The 4,959-nt window shown below is 37.9% G+C and overlaps 1 long non-coding RNA gene across 1 annotated transcript in view; it reads right to left on the reverse strand.

Annotated features, from left to right (window-relative positions):
- Positions 1–2,790: 2,790 nt before the first annotated feature.
- LOC118015708 overlaps positions 2,791–4,959 on the reverse strand; it is a 15,975-nt gene continuing 13,806 nt past the window's right edge. Inside the window, exon 3 of the long non-coding RNA XR_004680685.1 lies at positions 2,791–3,134. This is a non-coding gene — a long non-coding RNA (uncharacterized LOC118015708). The remainder of the gene's footprint in view (positions 3,135–4,959) is intronic.

Raw genomic sequence — 4,959 nt, forward strand, 5'->3', positions numbered from 1 at the left:
AGATAATAATGCCTACCTTGGATAATTGTTACATGGACTAAATAGACTTTAGATAAAGGATTCATATGCAGAGTCATGGTTGAACTTAACACCAAATGAAATGGATGACAACTTAAAGTTCATTCTATACTCTACTCTTCTTTGTTTTCATTTTGTTTGTTTGATGGTTTCTGGACATTAATTATGGAAAACTGAAAAGCTGAAACTGGAAGCTTGAACAGGAATGAAAATGAATCTGATCAGTCCTGAGCAACTTCTATGCACCCCTTCACCCAGTGAAAGCTTCTTCAAAGCTAATGTGTATCCCAATGACCCAGGGACCTTGATAAAATGCAGATTCTGACTTAGTGAGCCATGGGAGGGTTCTGGAATTCTGTTATTTGTAGCAATCTCCAGGTGATAACAATGCTTAATCGCTGGTAAACAACTTTTTGTTTGTTTGTTTTGCACAAGGGATAATTTAAGGAAAATAAAAAGGGTTATAAGCTACTTTTTTTCTTCAAAATTCAGTAGCTTTATTGAATTTCATGGGGAAAAAAATGCTTGTTATTAGACTTTAGGGTATTAACAATAGCCAACATTATTATTGAGAGCTTACCATGTGCTAATTGCAATGCCAAATGCTTTACAAATATTTGTAAAGAGTCCTTATGTATCTATTACTGTGTTATGTATCCCCATAATAAAAAACCAGAGACCCAAAGAACTTAAATGACTTAACCATGTAAATATTACAGCCAGCTTTTTTAAAACAAGTCTGTTAGATTACTGAGCCTATGCAACTTTCTGCCTGTGGTTTACTAACAAGTAAAATGTCAATGATAAATTAGGCACCATACTTTACAAAAATGTTACTAAAAGAGAGAAAATGTGATATTGAGGAATATGGAAACTTCTTTCTAATCTCTTTGAATAGAGCTTTAGAGTTCACAAGGGTATTTATATGCATTGTCTTATTTCATCTTGGAGACTCAAGTTCAGTATTATAATTTCTAGTTTATTTCCAATGCCTAGAGCAGGACCTGGAATATAACAAGTGTTCAATAAATACTTGCTGAGGTTCAAAAATTATAAACATCTTTGAATAACAACAACAAAAATTCTTGCTGAAGTAATCCACATACAGATGAATGAATGAATTTATTGGTAGCCCTGCTGAGAAAGATGTAAGGCTAAGATAGACAGTGTGTTGTGATAGATTTGTGATGTGTGCCATGGTGTGGCACAGCCTGTGTTATAGAACTTCCATCTTTGTAGTAGGACGTCAGTCCGGGAGGGCAAGATTAATTTATCCTTAAATCCCCTGGCTTAGTATAGGCAAGATATGGGAGAAAATGAGGTTAAAAAACATGTGGGAACTGGTGTAAATAGATTGGCCTCTAAGAGTCTACTTCCAAAATAAAGACAAAATAGGAGATTAGAGATTGAAATGTGCAAGGGTTGGCTGGTTTACTCATGGTCACAGCCTGTTCAAACACAGAAGAGGTAGAAGATCGAGGGTTTGTCCACAAAGAATATGGAAAAAGGGAGAGTCAGAGTGACAGTTCTTAATAGTGCCAACTAAAGACAATTCAGCAAAGATGGTGTGGTAGTTAAAGGTATGGCTTCTCCAGTCCTCTTTGTGGCAGGTAAATCCCCATCTGGAGATGGATGTCTCAGTTCAATTTCACCTGGTAAAGTTAAACATTCAAAATATTTACAGCTAACTTATCTTGCACTTGGGGTATGTTAACTGGAGTACCCGAGTCTGTAGTCTCCTCAGAATACTCTGTAATCATTTCACATTCTCATACAGAGCACTGAACAAAGACAAAGGTTGAGGCAGAAATTGACCTCACTCAGGTCATTGATGATAGGTCAGGTTATGGTGTGGTAACAAATAACTGCAAAATTCAGCAGCAAGCAGACCAAAAGTTTATTTGTCACTCATGCTCGGTGTCTAGTTGGCTTGGCAGTGGCTTCGGCTCATTGCATCACTGGAAGAAACAGGCTGAAAGAGGCTCCACCTTAATACACGCTTCCATAGTCACTTCAGCAGCTGGAAGGGATGGCTTTCAATGTGAATTTCCAGGACCAAAGAGTTCTTCAAGAATTCTCTTCCAAAAACCAATATATTGCCTCTTAAGGTCACATTCTGTGGGGTTCAGCCCTTGGCCCCCGTCAGGCAAGACCTGGGCAGGACACTTCTGACAATTCTATTCTAATACTTGCTGTAGCAAATGGACCACATAAAGGATATTATTTATATTCTGCTTTATTTGATGTCCATTAAAGCAAGAAATTTATTCTTTTATCACATATCATTCATACTTTGCTAATACTCTTGAGATAGACCTATATTGAAAGGCTCAATTAAAATAATAAGAAGCAATATTAATTCTACCTGATAGGCCTCTTTTCTCTAAACCAATCAATTCTACCTTTCCACCTGGACTCCCAGAAATGGATGTTCTCCGACAGGTGAATGTGGATCTCCCTTTCACTCTGCTCTTCTCCTTCGCCCAACCCACTCCCTTTTGAGCATGAGAATCTATGCTCATTGCCTTTGGTATAATAGCCAAACAGAAAAAAATATGTATTCAAAATAAGGATGATCACAAAGTGGTCTATTATTTGTTGACTGTCAATACCCTTTAAGTGGTATTTAATACATTTTAATATAGCAGTAATGGATAACACTGTTGGAGCCTGGAGAGTTATCCAAACTATCTGGACTTTTACATGCATCTTTATGAAAGTAAGTTCCCGTTACAAGTCTTTTCTCAACAGTTGTATTTTCCCATAACATAACTTTGGTATATTATGGACATTCAATACTCAGAACAGATTATAACAGCTTTTATTCATTCTACAAATGTATAGCGAATACTTACTCTAAATCATACAGTGAAGTTTGCTTGAAGAGCAAGCAAATAGTTTAGAACAAAAATAATGTAAAAGTGATTTTGGAGAGCCATACTAACTTTAAAGCAGCTTTGGACTCCTTCATTCCAGTCCCCAAAGCAAGGATAGCACAGTGGTAAGGAGCTTGGGTCCTCTATCAGGTAGAGTTGTGTTAAAATCTCAGTTCCTCAATTTGCCAGTTTTATGACCAAGGGCAAGTTATATACCTCCGTGAGCTTCAATTCCCTCATCTGCAAAATAGAGATGAAAAGTGGTAATCCTGATTTGCAATGATTACTTAAGTTCTATGGAAAGCACTTAGCCAGTGATAAATGCTCAATGTTGAATTTCTTTAGTTCCAAAATGCATTTTCTATAATGTTTTAACAGCTCTGAAATTGGGAAGCGTCTTACAATAGATGTGTAGTGTAAATGCGTGACCATTAGCTTTTTTTATTGTAATGTCAGTGCTTGACATTAAGCTTTGGTTGTCAAGGCATCCATTTCAAAGACATCCATCTCAAATAAACACATTGGCGGCTACACAACTAGATAAAGGGCCAGGCCTCCCCACCCATGAGTTTCCCCTTTTAAAAAGCCCTATCTGAGTAACCGTGCTTTCCCTTCTCCAGGCTTACGTCCCACTCATGTTTTAAATTCCCCAATTAATAGTGAACCTGGAAAACTCTAGGTGTCTCTCTGTCTCTTTCTTTCTCTCTTTGCCTCTCTCTTTCTCTCTCTCTCTCTTACTGCTACCTTATCTGTGGCCCTGGGTGTGGTATGCATCCTCCAGGACTTGTGAGTAAGTTTCAAAGTTTCCTGATGGTTGTCGCTGAGGTGTGTTCTGCAATCATAGTAAGAACCACAAGGTTCAGTCCAGGAAGAGTATTGTCTCCAATCAGGAAATGTCTGTTAGGGCTAGTATGGGCACAGGTGAGTGCCCCCAGGCATTTCTACCTTACAGCATCATAATCAAGAGGCTCAGAGCAACTCAGAACAAGAGAACAATTTGTAGTCTCTGTTGACTAGGGAGCATCTGTGAGGTCAATGTCATCCTTTGTGCTTGTGTGATTTCAAACATGGATGCCCACATTATTGTCACTTCAATTGATGTATGTGCATAGTTGTTTGTATATGTGCCGAGTGTCATTGGCTTTTTCGATGTCTTTTAAAAAGATAGCGCTATGATTCCAATTGAAACAAAAGTTAAAATGTATTCTTGAGGTCACAGAAAATGAATATTGTGACATTTGATATTAAGGACACAAATATCATTGTTGAAAAATCACAAAATTCCGTATTTTCTTGCAAAGCAACAATCAAGACCTAAGAAAGATACCTGATGGGGAGAACAAAGGCAGAAAGAAATGCAGGTAAAATTAAATTTCCTTATAACCTGCAGTCCACCAACAAATACTTGAGGCAGGTGGAGTATAACATTCCTTCAGCAAACTCCCAACTGTCTTAATGTTAATGTTTCACTAGAGGGAAAACCAATATTAGCTTGACAATAGCTAGGCCTCCAGGATCCTGTGAGTCTTCTTTAGCATTTGAAAATCCTTGTGGAAACTTCCCTTTATCTTTCCTTCCCCCAACCCCAAAATATACAATCAGTTGCTCCTCACAATCCTGGGGCACCAGTTCTTTCTGCCCATGGGTCCTGACCCCGCGCTTCAATAAAACCACCTTTTTGCACCAAAACATCTCAAGAATTCTTTCTTGGCCATTAGCTCTGGACCCCAGAATTCCAAACCACATCGATATCTGCAAGTAAATGAGGCTGTTAACGTTTTCTTACTTAGGTATCTACAAAAAGATTATCTATAACACACCAAGCAGTAGAAATGAAGACAGGATAAACTGATATAGGGAAGAGGTAAAAGGAAACGACAAGCTGATATGACAAATTCATATTTTACATAGCACAATAGGGCATTAAACAAGAATTTGTAAAAAAAAAATTCCTTCCAACTTTGAACTTAAGTTCCAGAGCTATAGGATCATGAAGACAAAAACAAGAGAGGAAGGAAGGAAGGAAGGAAGGAAGGAAGGAAGGAAGGAAGGAAGGAAGGAAGGA

Source organism: Mirounga leonina, unplaced genomic scaffold, assembly GCF_011800145.1.
Source record: "Mirounga leonina isolate KUSES-001 unplaced genomic scaffold, KU_Mleo_1.0 Mir_166, whole genome shotgun sequence".
Lineage (NCBI taxonomy): Eukaryota > Metazoa > Chordata > Mammalia > Carnivora > Phocidae > Mirounga > Mirounga leonina.